At 42.4% G+C, this 17848-nt stretch overlaps 1 long non-coding RNA gene across 1 annotated transcript; it reads right to left on the bottom strand.

Moving 5' to 3' along the window:
• Positions 1-263: 263 nt before the first annotated feature.
• On the bottom strand, positions 264-11630 carry LOC311578955. Its single transcript, XR_014773013.1, has 2 exons — positions 11443-11630; positions 264-994 (listed from the first exon to the last, which is right to left on the bottom strand). It is a non-coding gene; the product is annotated as an uncharacterized lncRNA (long non-coding RNA).
• Positions 11631-17848: the final 6218 nt, after the last annotated feature.

Raw genomic sequence — 17848 nt, 5'->3', positions numbered from 1 at the left:
GAAATGACAGAAAGCTTGTTCTGCTTCTGATGAAGCCCTGATTGTGATTCCTAACAAGCATCCCAGATGACTCTCAACCAACTGTATCCCCAGCTCCAGGGTGAGCCAGGGCTTCCAGCATCCACAGGTGCCTGCACCCATGAGCACATACCCGCTACACACAAAATGAGAGCTAGTAAAAGAGGTCCCCCTCAGTCATAGTCATAGAGGAAGGGAGTAAGGGGAAAATGGGAGGGATACAAGGGATGAGATAACAATTGAGATGTACTATGAATAAATTAATAAAATATATTTTAAAAAGAAAAAAAACAAAGTAAATAAAAGGATTTCCAGGATCTCAATACTTCAGCCCCCGCCGCCCCGGCTTCCGTCGTTATCCTTCAGCCATGACCACACGTATTACCATGAGCACACTCACACACTCTTTCAAACTTCAAATTTCCCAGCGTGCCCAAATTAACTGTGATAACTCCCCGTCAGGTGGACACGGGCTCTAATAATTGCTGATAAACATAAAGAGAGTTCTAGTCGATTGTCCACATTCATGGCGCGGGAGTTGAGTGTCCGTTCAGATTTTTTTTTTTTAAGTTCAGGCGATAAGTCCCAGTATTGACTGAAGACCTTAAATGTTTAGAGGTCTTCAAAACCAGTCACTCTTCTCTTCCACATCTTCTCGTCAGAGCTTCTTCTTCCAATAGCACCTGCTTGCCCAAAGCCTTAGCCTGGAAGAGACCTGTCCGAGTGTTCTCTTACTGTTCTTCACCACTCTGTTTCGGTTGGTCCCGGCCCAGGCCAGATGGAGTCAGCCCTTTCTACGTTGTCTCCCATCAAAAGCTCCCATTTCAGCCACAAAACCTGGACAATATGCATACAGCACACGTAGTGCACGGGGAGGGGGTGGAGTTTCTGGGATGCTTGTGAATGACGATCAGAATTTGAACACCATCTAAGCCAAAGATGAAGACTTGGTTGCCTTTGGTTTCCTCCAGAAAATCTGTTTCAAGGGATAAAAAGAAAGCTCCCGATCAATAAATAGAGACCTTCTTCCCTTTCTTTTCTTTAGTCTTCATCTCAAAACTCAGCTCCAAGCGATATGTGACCACCATGGGAGCCAAATGGGCACTGGGGGCCCTTCCTCTCTCATCAGTGTGCCTGCAATCCCGAGAAGACACGGGAAACATGCACTTGGTTTTTATTCTCTCTGTGTGTCTTTTCAGCAATGGGCCCTGAACATAGCAGGCTGGAGAAAAACAGCTTTCTACATAAAGGAGCAAATAGAACAGGGCACAGAGCACGTCCTGTATAGCGCTGGTAGATTGCAAAGACTAGGAATATCAAAAGGCTAGCCCTGTAAGGTTGTGTACAGACTCCTGGGCTTGTTCCCAATGGGTTCATGCACAGATATGATCCTACTCTACACAAGAAAGAAGCTAAGCACTGTACCTGTGGGCTACTGAATGGGGCGTTGGGTAACTCAGGGGCATTCATGGGATGGCTTGGCTTAGAACTGCACAGGCTTTAAAGAAAGGAAAGACATCAGAACTATTGGCCATTTGTGGGGCTGGAAGCCAACCCAGCCAACTGATGCCTAACACACAAAAATATATTTGCGTCTGATAGCTAAGCCATTTAACATGACCCTAAGTCTCAAAAATAAACCATTAACATGGCCATCGTGAAACTGTAGCAGACTCAAGCTATGAAAAACCAGAAACTATTTTATATACTTAGGAAAAAGTAATCGACAACAGTAACATCAAAGTGGCAGTGTGGTGAGTTAAATTACGAGCCACTCTAAGTCCTCTGCTGAACACTACTCCCCATCAGTGGTGAACGGAACAGTATCCGGAGACTGATGAGTGCAGATATAAGCGAGAGAAGATAAGTCCATCAGAGTAAACTCTAGTCAACATGACCAGATATTCTTATAAAAAGAAGAGATTTGAAGACATGAAAATTGGTGCTAGGGAAGGAGAGAAGCCACATGAAAGCCAAGAAGATTGCTGCCTAGAGGCAAGAAGAACCTCAGCAGATTGTGGTCATCCAGCTTCCAGAGTGCTGAGAAATAAAGCTGACTTGTTTATGGTCCCCTGTCTGTGGCATTTGTTGCAGCAATGTTCTCAGATTAATATCTAAATGGTACAGCTGAAAGACATTGAAGAAGCTATTATGTAACATCCAGAACAAACACTAGCAGGCATTCTTTAAACAACCATGAAAACTTGACAAAGAAATAGAAGACATAAAGAATAATCAGATAGGGCTACAGAGATAAGCCCAGACGGAAAACTGACTGATTGCCCTGTAATCATGAGGACCTGTGTTTGTTCTTAGGACTCATGTGAAACTGTATGTCATGACATTGTGCCCATTTAATGCCACAATTAGGGAAGTGGAGGCAAAAAGGGTCCCTAATGTTCACTGGCCAGACAGTCTATTAAAAGAGAGCCTGTCTTAAAAAGAGGTAGGTGGCGGCCTGAAGAGGTGGCTCAGAGGTTAAGTGCGCTGGCTGCTCTTCCAGAGGTCCTGAGTTCAATTTCCAGCAACCACATGGTGGCTCATAACCATTTACAATGAGATATGCTGCCCTCTTCTGGCATGTGGGAATACATGTATGCAAAACACTTAATCTTAAAAAAAAAAAAGAAAAAAAAAAAGATGGCATTCCCTGAGGATGACACCAGACCCTACACTACTCCCTGGCTTCCACATGCATATTCACACACACATACACACACACACACACACACACACACACACACACACACACACACACACAACATACATGCACACATATTCACAAATGATTGAATTGAAATTTTAAAAATAAAAATCCAGAATACTAAAACAATAAGTTCAATGACTGAACGGAATAGCAAATCAGGAATGACAGGAAATAGTATGTGACCATAAATATAAATAAGTATAAATCATCTAATCTGAAAAACAAAAAGGAAAGTAGATTGAATAAAAATTAGCAATTAAATAATTTTGAAAAAAAATCTGACATTGTCACTAGAGTTCCAGGAAAGAAAGAAAAATATTTAAAGAAATGATGGTTGAATAGTTTCCAAGTGTCACAAAACAATTAAGACTATAGAACCACAAAGCCATGAACAACCTCAACAGGAGAAGCCCAAGAAATTCAACACTGTAGTGCATTCCTAATTAACTAATGAAAACTCATGATGAAGAAGAAATTTTGAAAGAAATTCAGAAAGACTTGATTACTGTATGGTACCATTTTGCAAGATAGAGCTCTCATCTCAGAAACCATAGAGGAATAAGTAACTACAACTCTTAGAAACTACAACAAAAGCACAACTCATTAAAGAAAAGAAAATGATGGGCAGGACTTCCTGAAAATGAAAACCTCCTTCTTTGTGCAAGATGTGAACAAGTGGTTGAAAATGCAAGCTACAGACCAAGAGAAAATATTTTCTAATTACATGGCTGAAAAAGACTTGAAAGGAAATTTAAAAAGCCCCCCAAATTCAACAGTAATAAAGCAAACTGGGCAAAAGACAGATGTGTCCTTAAATAAGATGTGAGAATGCAAATGAGTGTATAGAAAGATGTTCAGCGCAATCTGACATTGGAGAAATGCAAATTAAAACTTTGTGATGCTATTACATATGTGTTGGAGCAGTGGAAATGAAGATGGTAGATCTCTGTGCTAGTGAGGAAGTGGAGCAAATGGAATTCATACATCACAGGTGGGAACGGAGAATAGTGTTATCACTAACCTGCAGAACTGTTTAGCACTTACTCATGTGTTCAACCCATGACTCAGCAGTTTTACTTCTGGCCATTTCCTCTTGAGAAACCAAAACTTGCCTTCTCTAGAATATCTGTACCTGAAGATTTATAGCCACTCTATAATCTAACAATCTAACTACTTAAAATGGGAACCAAAGCTAGGGCCCTTCAGACTCAAGTCAATAGTCAACTAATACACAGCTGTGCCTGCCATCCAGTGGAATAGCATACATTAAAAGAAACAAAACATTCCTGAATCCAACAGTTTAGATAGATGTCAAGGAAATTGTGCCAACTGAAGCAAATGACAATTAGTCTTGTGAGATCCTATTTTAACACTTAACATTCTTCATGTGACAAAATTACACACAGTGATGGACAACAGAGAAATAGTTGCAAGGACTTAGGCAGAGAGCGACTCTAAAGAAGTGTCACATGAAATTCTACAAGCAGCTGAAAACTCATTACGGGACTGGCACTAAAACTGGGTGGGAAAAACAGCTTACTTAGGCAGGAGCTAAAGCCTTGGGTATTACAGTGTGGGTGGGAGATAGAAGAAAGTTTCTGGTGGGAAAATGAACAATGAAACTATGTGAGACATGTTGTACAACCATTATCCCAACACTTGGAAGTAGAGACAGGAACATCAGAAGCTAAGGGTCATCCTTAGGTAGGAAAGGAATTGAGGTCATCCTGGTCTAGCTGAGAATGTCTTTTTTTTTTTTTTTTTTTTTAAATCTGATTGTGTTGGCTGGAAAGAAAGCTCAGAAGTTAAAAGTGTGAACATGGGGGCTGGAGAGATGGCTCAGCGGTTTAAGAGCATTGTCTGCTCCTCCAAAGGTCCTGAGTTCAATCCCCAGCAACCACATGGTGGCTTACAACCATCTATAATGTGACTTGATACCCTCTTCTGGCATGCAAGTGACCATACAGATAAAACACTCAAATAAATAAATAAATAAATAAATAAAACTTAAAAAAAAAAAGTGTGAACATGGTTAGAGTATCCATGTCAAATGACTCACAACCATCTTAACTCCAGCTCCAGGGGATCTGCCACCCTCTTCTGGTCTCTACAGGTACTACATGCATATGCACAAACCCACAGATATATATACATATACTTTTTTTTAAATTAATGCTTAAAATCTTATTTGGTAGAGGTGTTTAACATGGGTAGCTTTGTTAAAAACTACTGAATTATATTTCAAGACCTCTTTTTTATATATAATTCTATAAGGAATAAAATTAGTAAATGAATAAAGGATTGTTTTGTTTAACATTTGACAGAGTTATTACTTTTCCAAAGTTTCCATTAATTTAATTCATTAATATAATGGATAAAGCAAAGGAATAGGAGTGTGAAGGCTTGACTTTTCATGACTATGATTAAGTCAATACCCAGGCATTCCATTGTGCCCTCCAGAGCCTCAAAGAGGCCCTAACACACAGCAGCTCACGGATCACATGATAAGCTCCAGGTCCACGATCTCTCTCCTGGCTCCCATCAACACATTTGGAAGTCAACTTTCAGGTAAAAAGAATGGGCACAAATAGCATGTGAACGTCTCCACAAGTGGAGATGGCTCAGAATCAGCAGGCCTGCCTCCAGATTTTCTGGCACGGCAAGAATTTAGTCATGTGCTCACATCCCAGCATCCAGAAATGCTAAGAAATAAAATCTCCTGCCAGTAACTAAGTCAAGAGTTCTATCATTACAGACAAAAGAGGATAGTAGATTTTGTTAAAAATAATAAATAAGTAACTTCTGCTGTCCACTATCTCTATATTCTGAGGACATGAACTCTCTCTATATCAAAGTCCTTGAAACACTTCAAGTCTGCATGGATTTGGATACCTTGAGTCTCTACTGCCATCCAGCATCATCTTTCTATTTTTAGATACCACTAATCGTTTGTATTGCAAATAGCGCTATAAAGAAGAACATGTTAATCCTTGTGTATTTCTATGATTGTGCATCAACAACAGTCTCCTGAAAGATTTTTCTCAGGTCTCAGGACTCAAACCTTTGATGCAGGAGCCAAACCAGAACTTCTGATCCAGGTCAATACTGAGGAAGCTGCCATAGTCTGGGATTATTCACTTTTTTCCAGCTACTCTGCTTTAGCCAGTCCTTTTGAGTGCTGGGTTGGATATAAGCACAAATATATTTGGAACAGAGTTTGTTATAGCTAGCTATGCCCATGGTGAAAACAGACTAGTTGTTATGGGGTTTACCTTGATATTTTGTCCCATGCATCTCCAACTCATATGCATGCACTATTTGCATTTATAATTTGCATTGTACTTAAGGACACATGATATCATTGACTAGATCCAACAGTGCTTCTGAAATATATATGAGCTACCACTGCTTTTGTGACTTTTAATCTTTGAAGTATTCATAGCCCTCTCAGACTAAAGTCAAAATTCTTTCACATGGATTTTAAATCCTCATGAATATCATATCATTGCACTTGTTTTGAAAGAATAAATCAAAGTCCACATAGGCACACACACACACACACATTCACATACATATACACACATTCAAACATAATGGATTTTAATAAACCCAGAGATATTTATTTAGTTCACAATTCCAGGTTTAACACATCCAGGTCTGGGTTCAGTCAGGTAGTTTTGCTGAGCTCAACTTTGCTACCCCTACGTCCATTTGCCCACTTCTTGTCACCTAGGCCACTCTGCTTCTGGGTTTATCTGCTTATGTGTTAAGGTGACTAAGAAACTGGGACAAATGTCTCTCACCATCAAGCAATGTACTCTGAGTTTATAACAATGTCAGTTTCTGGCTCTAGCAGCATCAAAAGTGCCTGTGTAGGCATTTCCTGAGAATCTTCTGCATCATTTGTGTTGATTTTATCAGCTACCTGGAATCCCTTATAGCCCATTAAGGCAGAACCCTGGAAGCAGGAGTTGAAACAGAGACCATGGAGGCGGGGCGGGGGTGGGGGGGCAGCCTACAGGGCCCAGTCACCTGCCTGGGGATGGCACCACTAGCAGTGACCACGGCCCTTTTAAATCAGTTACCAATTAAGAAAATGTCTTCTAGACAGGGATACAAGACCATCTGATCCAGGCAATTCCCTTAGCTCACGTTCCCTTTTCCATGTGACTATGAATCATGTCAAGTTGACATCTAAAAATAACTACAACACCCAGCATGACTTCTTCTGGATTTCCAGGTATTTCTCATGCTAATGACTCATATTCTATCTATCTATTATCTATATCTATCATCTATCATATATATGTATGTGTATATATGTATATATATATATATATACATACACACATATATATTTATATATATAGTCTCTATATATATAACCATCTATCATCTATCTCTCTATCTCTCAATCAACTCTGCTTTAGCCAGTTCTTCTGGGCACAGGGCTGGATATAAGCATCAAGATATTTGGAAAAGAGTTTGTTATAGCTAGTTATGCCCTTCGTGAAAACAGACTAGTTGTTTTGGAGGTTGCCTTGAAACTCTGTCCTATGCCTCGCCATGTCATGTGCATGCACTATTTATACCGCTGTCTATTGTCTCTATATCTGGTTGTTATGATTTTTTTTCTCTGTGCCACAGTTTTTGAAAGACTTCAAGTTTTCATATGTTTGAACAGTGTGACTCCTTAGTACTTTACATCTGCAATTTTTAGACACTGTGGTATAAATAACATGTTAATACCTGTGTACTTCTATGATTATCTCCCAATGAGAGTCTCCTGTGTGGTTTCCTATGGTCCCATAACTCAAGCTCTTGATACAGGGGACTCTTTCTCTCTCTCTCTCTCTCTCTCTCTCTCTCTCTCTCTCTCTCTCTCTCTCTCTGTCTCTCTCTCTGTCTCTCTCTCTCTGTCTCTCTCTCTCTCTCTGTCTCTCTCTCTCTCTTCCTATCTCTCCTCCACCTGGCTATTTCAAACAGAACACTCAGACCTTTCTCCCCTATGAAAGCTTCCTCCTCCTAAGACAGGACCAGCTGCTCTTCCCTATGTTCCTTGTATTTCCACTACAGCCCTATAAAGTCCTATTTAAAATGTTGCTTGTTAATTTTTGCAAAAAGATTATATGGTCCCTAAGAACAATAGCCACTGTTGCTTTCTTGAAGCCTGGTGCATATTGAAAGCATCATGCCATATGCTAGAGACAAAGTAGCTGTCTATTAGCCAGCCAGTGGCCTACATACGAAGGGCTGAAATCAAATATAAAAAGAAAAGCCTTTTGTAAATGGTTAAGCATCACAAATAACACAATAACAGAAGGAATCTCTCTTATGCTCTTGCCAATGAACAATTCTTGGACTAGCATTTTTAAAAATGGCTTCTAGACCATGGGAAGTAGTTGTCAATATAGAAAAATTTAACTCACTGGAACTCATTAGACTACTGATCAAGCCTGGGATTTAAAGCCTTCTCTCCTCATTCAATCCAAATAGTCCTCTCAATAACTTAATATTTAATGTGCATGGCCTGCTGCCAAGAAACTGAGACAGAACATCCAGTTTCTGTTCCTACTTATTAGGCGACTGTCCACTCTCTCTCGTAGCCCTCAGTACCTCAGTGGGGTTTTTTGACCATTCCTGGGAATGACATCCAGGGGTGGCAGGGTATTCTGTTGGGATTTAGTGACAAACGTCTCAACAAACCTGTTGTCACACTGTAGCATAGCAGCAGATCTTGGTGCCGAGATTGTGGTTCCTACTGCCAAGGGATTCATCGGGAGTCAAAATAGTAACACAACATTTCTAAAAACTTTAAACTCAACACAGAAACTAGTGTGAAGAAAAACCCCAGCTGAGTCACTTCTATCATTTGAATCCAGGGCAGCGGCCCCCAAAGCTCAAAATGGCCAGGCTTCAAAAATTCCAGAAAAAAAAAAAAGAAAGAAAGAAAGAAAGAAAACAAAAAACAAAAACAGATTCTGAGCATTGTTCATCATGAGTAGTTCGTAGCTGTGGAAGGAAGCAGACATGCTCCAGACAGCCAATTACAAATTCTACTAGGTATTGTGTTGGGACAAGAATCTCTTCCTGTTAGACCAGGCAATACCACCTCCTCCTCCTCCTCCTCCTCCTCCTCTTCTTCCTCCTCCTCCTCCCCCTCCTCCTCCTCCTTGTCCCCCCACCCCCGATTTCTGGGCTACTGTTAGGACCATGTGTTTGTAATTATCACTTTGAAGTTTGTAAAGGAGCAGGTGAGTACCAGCACACATTTGAGGTGTTTTAATATGTGCCATCTCTATGGAGAAGGTTCTGTTAATGTTTTCGTTTTCTCTAAGAGTAAATGGAAGCTCACAACACGACCTAGCACCAAAGACTGAATCAATAGCATTGCTGGGCTGTGAAGCAACAGTTCTAACTCCAGATCATAGGTCTCCAGTGAACATTCTAGAAATGCTGATCCTGGCCCCAGGGTGATGGTACCTGACTATCCTTTTAGCATTCTAGATGCTGAGGCAGAGGAATCACAATTTTGATGACACCTTGGACTCTAAGTCAATGTTAATACTAATATTAATGCTAACAGAAATGTCAGTTCCTCTTTTCTTGCTCAAAAAAAATAGAGAATCGGTAATTCCTGTCACTAAATGTAGACTGGTGTGAGTGGCATAGCTTACTGGCCTCAGGATATACCCAGCCTCTGTGATCAGTGTAAGTGCCTAGCAAAATGCCAAGATGGGGACAAAACTCTCCCATCTCTTGAATTTTGGCAGCAATGACCAGTCGTGCTGCTATCTTGGCACACTTTCCCAGAAATAGATTAGAAAGGAGAAAAAAAAAAAAACACGCAGCAGAAAAAGAAAATCTACCTTGATGTGTTATATTGCTAATAGCCCTATCTTTGCAATAAATAAGAACCTTAAGTGGGGGAAAAATGCATAAAATGAAAATAAGCTGACTGGATCACCACGTGTAGGCTGCACACTGCATAAATATTCATGTCAGATTACCTCCTACTCCGACTCCAGGGTCCCTCTGTGTGCACTTAGGGCTGAGTGGTAGCAGGAGGCCTTACTTACCCACACAAATGTTTGTCACTTGAGCAGGACTTTTAGCAGAAGTCTGAGCCAGAGCTAATCCTTCCAAATGCCCCAGCGGCTCAAGCACTGCCCCCCACCCCCCACCCCACCCCACCCCCGCCCGTTTGCCAAGAAAAAAGTAATCTATCTCTAGGTCTTTCCTCCTCGACAGAAACTGAGCTCAAAGAGAAAAGAGGGAAGAAAATCCTTAATCTTAGCAACTGCAGAATCTGGTATTTCTGCTGTGGAGCTTAAAGACAAAACACAAAAAGCCTTGTTGAAGAGTTCAGCTCTAGGTAACCAGGTTCTTCTGAAAGAGTCTTTTGTGTGTTGGGTGGGGAGGGGCTGTGTGGGCAAGGAAGAGTACAGGTCACACAGGGAGTTCATTTCCTGCCTGGCAGAAGGCTCTGCTCCCTTGCTGGAGGCAGAAGCACAGCTGATTTGTACAGGGCTGGTACTGCCTGACACAGCTCCAATCTCCTAGGTGGGAAGGCTAAGACAGAGGCCAGGCCAACTTAACTTGCCTCAGGCTGAGCTGGCTCTAAGGCCAACATTCCTCCCTTCCTTCTGCTTTGGCCTCCTGGTGACCTTGGGGTTAAATTACAGTCAAGTCCAATAGTGATAACATTTATCTCGCTTCTCCATGCAGTCCTTAGCCGCTTCTCACCCCAGGCAACATTCTAAATGGCAATTATTGGAATTTTCCTACATCAGCAGAGAGATAGTCTTAACTCTCGGAGCCTCCCACCTTATTCCTTCCTAAAAGAGAAAACACTGTGTGTGTGTGTGTGTGTGTGTGTGTTTGCATGCATGCGTGCATATTCATATGTGCTTGTGTTTGTGCGTGTGTGAAGTTTGTATATGTCATGCAAAGGAACTTTCTGCATACACAAAGTATTATATTATAAGAGGCCACATCATCTTGGTGGCAGTGGTTTAGTAAACTAGAGACGGACCCTGGGGTGACTATCTTTGTCTCCCTAATGTTGGCATATTTATGGCTGCTTTTATTTTTGTTTCTTCTTGTGTTTCAGGCCTGATATCACATAGCTTGGGTTTGCTTAGACCTCCAAAGTCTTGGAATTACAGGCATATGCCCAGCTATTCAGTTGGGTCTTAGGCATGCTAGACTAGCACTGTACCAAGGAAACTGCACTGCCTGCTGGTGTTTGTTTGTTTGTTTGTTTAATTGGAGGAGGAGAGAAAGGGAGCCATTATTGAATATGGCCTAGCTTCTTTCACCTGCTTTTTATTTGTTCAAAAAATATCCTATACACAAGTTGTTTGTTTGCTTATCTTTGTTTTGAGACTTGGTCTCACCAAGGAACCCAAGCTGGCCTATTAGCTCATTCTAATTTTGCATCAACTTCCTGAGTGCAGACATTATAGGCCCATGCCTGGAGGTGAGATATTCTTCTCTCACCTTAGCAAATGAAAAGGCGGGTGGAGAAAATGACTAGCTCACGCCAGTTCACAGCATCAGGAAAAAAGTGGAATCAGGTGGCATGCCTGGCTTGCCTAGTGAACGCCATCACTAACCATTCCTGTCCCTTCCTTCATGCTGCCTGCCACTGAGGCTTTCAAGTCTGTGTGGCCCCCTGCCCTTCTTCTCCAATCACCTTCTTCAATACCCCTCACCTTGAAGATCACTGAGTTATTAAACGGAAGCCTCTCTGCTCTGCTCATGTCAGTTCCCCTTCCCCCACGGCAAGACAGACAACTTCCCAACCCCAAAAGTAGAGGTGGATGATAGGAGGGCAAGCGGCCATCTTGATTTTTCCTCTTCAAGTAAACACTCTTCTGTCTCCTGATGTTTGAAATCAGTGATATGTTCCTGTGAGGTAAAAAAAAAAAAAAAAAAAAAAAAAAAAAAAAAATCTCAATTTACAGAAATCTCGGTAATATACAGCCATCACATAAAGGGCCAAAGATGGACCCCGTGGAAAGAGTATTATCACCAAGATGGGAGGAATCTATCTGCATCCAGAATAGCTGGGCCCTGTCGTGATACTAGATCTCTCCGCATCGGTACCTCCCACACATAACTGTGACTTGGCACAGTTGAGGCCTCATTTCCTGTGCCTCCAGAAACCCCCGAAAACCCTTGCTCCTCTAAGAACTATGATTTTGGTCGGTTGCACCCGGAATCGCATTCTCTTCATTATAGCATGTTTGGAACAGAAATGGACAGGAAGGACGGCACCCATGCGAGTAGTGAGAAAGCTTAGAAGAAACATGTGAGCCTTCTTCAAACAAGAAGAGTCCAACACCAAATTGTCTTCTTATGGCAGAAGAAACAGCAGTTCATCACTACCTGTGTTTGGGGTTGGTGGAGTTGAGGAGGGTATGACCCTCTGTTGCATCCCTTAAGGCATGCTTCATGCCCTTAGCTTTACAGCACTGGCAATTCTTTCACACTTGATTTAGAAAACAGCAATGCTGATAGCGGCAATTTTTTAAACACCTGGTGCCAGAGACTGTGCTGAGCACCTGACACCTCACAGGATTGAATCATCTCCCCCGCATGAGGTGTGGTTGGTGCTAGCTATGTGCTGTTGGCCCTGCACAGCCCTGGCCTCGTTTTCAGTGGTCTCACTCCGCCCTGTGACTCTGCTCTTCATAGATCCTGTCAGCTGCACCCATGTCTTCTGTTTTCTCCTTGAATGACTTCGGGAGAGCCCGGGTTTGGATTTTGTGGAAAGGACATCAAACAAAGTTAGATTCCTTCCCTGAAAGGTCACTTCTAACAGACAGAAATGTCATGGCCTCTCTTTAAGAAGCCTTTCCTCATTATGATCATTTCTAGTTCAATCCATTTGTCCACAAATTTCGGGAATTCCTTGTTTTTAATAGCTGAGTAGTATTCCATAATGTAAATGTACCATAGTTTCTTTATCCATCCTTCTACTGAGGGACACTTAGGCGGTTTCCAGGTTCTGGCTATTACGAATAAGGCTGCTATGAACATGGTTGAGCAAATGTTCTTGTATGCTGGAGCATCACCTGGGTATATTCCAAGGAGCGGAATAGCTGGGTCTTGAGGAAGCCCTATTCCCAGTTTTCTGATATAGCGCCATATAGATTTCCAAAGTGGCTGTACTAGTTTGCATTCCCACCAGCAATGAAGGAGTGTTCCTCTCTCTCCACATCCTCACCAGCATGTGGTGTCACTTGAATTTTTGATCTTAGCCATTCTGATGGGTGTAAGATGAGTGAGTTAACCCAGAAGCAGAAAGACTCAAATGGTATATACTCACTTATATCTGGACACTAGCCCAAGGGATATGTCTGATGAAAGTCTTCACTTACCAGGAAAGTGGGACAGAGGGGAGGACATCCTATTGGGACTCTAGGTGAGAGTAGCATGGGAGAATGGGGAAATAGAAGGATCCAGAGGGTCCTAGAAACCTACAAGAAGAACATTATGATGGGCAGATCTGGGCCCAGGGGTCCTGCTCAAACTATGACACGTACACTTCGAACCCCCTACCCAGATCTAGCTAATGGACAGGACATTCTGCACAGTTGAGTGGAGAGTGGGGTCTGACTTTCACACAAACTCTGGTGCCCCATATTTGACCATGTCCCCTGGATAGGGAGACCTGGTGATACTCAGAGGAAGGATAGCAGGCTACCAAGAAGAGACTTGATACCCTATGAGCATATACAGGGGGAAGAAGTCCCCCTCAGTCACAGTCATAGGGGCAGGGAGTAAGGAGAAAATGGAAGGATGGGAGGAATGGGAGGATACAAGGGATGGGATAACAATTGAGATGTAATATGAATAAATTAATAAAATATATTTTTTAAAAAAGAAGCCTTTCCTAGCAAACATCACTAGTTCCTCATGTGGGAGGATCTACGGTAGGCAGATGAATATGATCAGAATATATTGTATGAAACTGACAATTTTTAAATAGAAACATTCATTTTACAGGAGAAAGAAGCAGCTTTTCTAAGTACTGACCCCCAACTCTAACCTTCTGTGATTTCTTTCTGTTTTTAATTTGCTGCCTTTCTTAGGTCATCTTTTGCATTTTTCCTTCTGTTTAGAAAAATTGTGTGTGTGTGTGTGTGTGTGTGTGTGTAAGATTAGAGAGGAGCTGCAGCATTCGTGTGTGTTTCACTCTCTCCACATGGGTTCTGGGATCAAGCTTAGGCCATCAGGCTCACATCATTGGGCAGCAAACACCTTCACCAGCTGAGCCATCACTCCATAGCCCTTTTGTGATTTTTGAAACCACTCCTACGCATTTGTAAGTTGCCCCTCTGTAAATAAGCTAACACAAGCGCATCATGAGTTTCCTATTTGGATCCTATTTGGACATAGAACTGCAACGGAACTCACTTAACAGACAACTCTTCAAAGAGATAAAACAACTTGGCCTCGACCCCATTGCTAATTGGCAGCAGAGATCAATTTCAAATAATGGTGCCCCAGTTCTTAGCTTCAGTGCTGTAACAATAATGAAGGGTTCTGGGCAGTGTGGCAGATTCAGGGCTTGGGACATACAAGGATTCCCCACAGTAGCACACTGGGAGAGAACTGCATTGTATGGGGTAAGGAGGGTTGCTCGTGCCTGACTGCCACTTAGCCAATTCCATCAGCCTAAGGGTGCAGCATGACATCTACTTGTACATTAGGCTGTGAGGGATTGTCGGATCCCACCCACATTCAAATCCTGCCTGGGAGCAGATCCCATGCCTCATTAGCTTTTCCGTTACTGACCTGGCTGAGCCAAGATGGGCTACAACTTAGGCAGAGCCTCCTTTAAATGCACCAGGCCAGGCAATGGTTAAATCCTCAGACCAAAGGAAATGTCAGTGCTCCCTTTGCCCTGAGACTATCCAACTCATTTATAAGACACCAGGAGGCTGTGTCCTGGGAAATAACTAACTGCCGTTTGCATCTGAGGGAGACTGACCTCAGCTTGCTGGCTTCTGTCTTCCACCCCAGGAAGCAGCACGGTCTCTATTTAGAGCTGGGACTCTGAGCCTTCCTCTGCACACTAAGGAATTCGTCATCCCAGGTCTCAGATTACTTGGAGAGAATATTTTAGCTAAAATAGTCATATATATTTCCATAAGTGATGTTACTGTAAAATAGAAGAGGCTTATTTCCTCTACTTAAAGAAACACAGTTTTTGAAGCAAGCGCTCTTGAAATGCCTACTCCCAAAGTTCCATTACCTTAAAATTAGCTGCACTAATGGCTGGCTCTGACAACTTGTCCCCCGCACTAAAAAGTGAGGTCCCTGTAGGTGGGTGGCATATTTCTTTCCCGTCTACATCTTTGGCCCAGCCCAACACCTGGCACACAGGATATACGTAATGTATGTGACAGGGTGAACAGACACATGGATGTCCCTAGAGCACCCCGTGACGGCTGCTGTCAGCAAGCACATTATGCAACTCTGTGTTGACTCCATAGCTTCCACCGCAAAGGCAGAGGATCATATTTCATTTAATTTTATACCACAGTGTTTAGAACATCCTGACTGTTCCAGACATATTGTGTAGGAAAAGTGAGAGGATGTAGTAAAAGAAATTAAATTTTCTTAACCCTTGCCCTCCTAAATCTCCTGAAAATGCTTTGCCAGCCATTTGAGGTAGTGTCAGAGGATCCTGCATGCCATACGGCCCAGTGATTCCCAAATGAATAGCAGTTCCAGCATGGAGGTATCCTAGGAGAAAAAAGTGAAAGGCAGGCTCGGAAGCAGGGCGCCTGTGGGACGTGTCTCAGAAGAAGCCTCACCTCCAAGCTGATTGGTTTCTTCTCTGGGAAATGTGCCTCGACCCTCAAAAGAGGTCAAACTTCCTTCCTTCACAATGCTTCTCTCCGCTTGCCATTATACACTCATTAATGTGACTTTTTGATGAATCCCCAACTCTCCAGAAAGCTCCATCAGTCAAAACTGCATCTGCTTTGCTCATTATGTTATTCCCAGAGCCATCTATGATATAATACAGTCAGGTGTTCAAAATATCACCATTAACCGAGGGAATCCATAGGTGAATACACGGACAGATGAGTGGATGGACGGACATTTCTCAGTCTGCTTACTTACATTGGACCACATGTTCCTGTTCTTGCTCCACTGTTTTGTTCTGTAGATGGACCATTTAAAGTGGATGGCACATGGGGCAGGGAGTTATTATAAATCAGTTACCTTCACTTCACCCCTCATCTAAGTCTGATCATGTTATCTTAGCAGATTACACAACTATATCCTGACTGTCTCATCAAAGTAAGGCACGGTCATTAAAATGATAGGTTTTTTTTTCTAACCATACTTTGTGTGTATATTCATATGTTTATGTGTGTTATGTGTAAATGAATATGTATGTGCATGTTTGTGTAGGGGATGCAGTACATGCATGCCAGGCATGCATGTCAACACCAAGTGAAAACCTTGGGTGTCAGGCCTTTCTTTTTCTCCTTTTTGAGATGGTGTCTTTTAGACACTTATGTAGTCATAAGCTGGGGCTAACTGGCCTACACTCTTCCAGAGATTGATTGATCGATCTCTGCCTCGTACTTCCTGTAGGTGCAATGGGAATATAGATCCCTGTATTAGAGCATCCATCTTTCATGGAGATTCTTGACATCTGAATTCAGATCCTTATATTGTGTGGCAAGAGCTTTTCTCTACCCAGCCATGTATCCAGCCATATATATATATTGCTTATAGGTACACATATAACCCCAACCGAGGCAGGAGAATGATGAGTTCAAGGCTAGCCTAGAGTGTATACAATCTATATCTAATAAATTATAATGGATTCATACAACAAACTATCACTCAGTGCCATCAAGGTATATAGGAATGGTAAATGATACCACTTGGAAGTCAGCCTGAAAATTCTACCACACCTGTAACTGCAGCTATAAAATATGCTAGAAAAAAGCAAACCAGGTAGAGATCAAATAGGTCAAAGTTTAAAGGGAGTGAGGAAGGAATCCATAAGTTGAGTACAGGGCTTTTTTCAGGGCAGGAAAGTATTACATATGATGCTATAACATGTACAAGCTGTACATTTACCAATGTACCCCTCGGAGTGGGCCTTAATGAAGTCGGCAGATGTTATTTAATAATATAACAATATTGGTTTATCAGTTGTAATAGTAATAAAGGTGCCACATTTGTGCATGATATTAATACTATGGGAAAACAAAGGAAAGGAATATGAGAACTTTGTATTTTCTGCTTTTTTTTTTTTCTGTAGATGCAGAAAAAAATATGTACCCTGGGCATGTTGATATGAATTAGTATCTTAGTCTGTGTCACACATTGCACTTATAAATACATCTGCATTCTCACTTTCCTCCCTGGTTCCTGAGATACACTGATGGCCAGGGAGCATGAAAGCTGTGGTACACAGAGTGGAGCCAGAGTTCTCTTGTACTCCTAAGCCACAACCCAGATTCCTCTGACCTCCTGCTGTAGCATGTCCAGCTGCCAACAGTGAATCCAGGTAAACTCCACAACTCCTTGATGCCAAGCCTGTCTGCTAACTGTAGTGGAGACAGCACAATTACCTGCAGATGCTTGCTGCGCAGAGTGGCTGTGTAGTGCCGCAGGGCACCAGACAGCGAGGAGCCAGTGCCACCAATTAAGGAGTGCCTGTGAGCAGTGCTGTGTCTAAGAAGAGTCTGCGAAACCAGTGGTGGCAAGGCTAGCTCAGGTCCCTGGGAAAGGAGCTGGCAGCAGGAGACAGAGGCATCACATTGCCATGGCTACCTATGTCACAGTGCCTGCTGAAAAGCTTTTCAGGAAATGCTATTTGTGGAAGCTGGTTAGCGTCCTGTCCTCCTAAGGCCAACATGCCTTCGCCTTCACCTTCACGTATTTCTCAGTATCTTCCTCTCCCTGCTCTCCCCTTCTCTAGAAAAAGGCAAGGAGGGGGCTTGATATTCTGTCCATAGGCATTGGGGCCCCTCAACAATGCCCAACTGGAAGGCACGGCTCACAGCTGGTGCATGGCTGAGTGGATTCCTGTTTTTTCACTTGCCACAGATCTGATATGCATAGATCTTGGTATGG

This window comes from Acomys minous (genome assembly GCF_964271855.1).
Source record: "Acomys minous genome assembly, chromosome: 12".
Classification (NCBI taxonomy): Eukaryota; Metazoa; Chordata; class Mammalia; order Rodentia; family Muridae; genus Acomys; species Acomys minous.
This window is presented reverse-complemented; position numbering and strand designations above follow the sequence as displayed.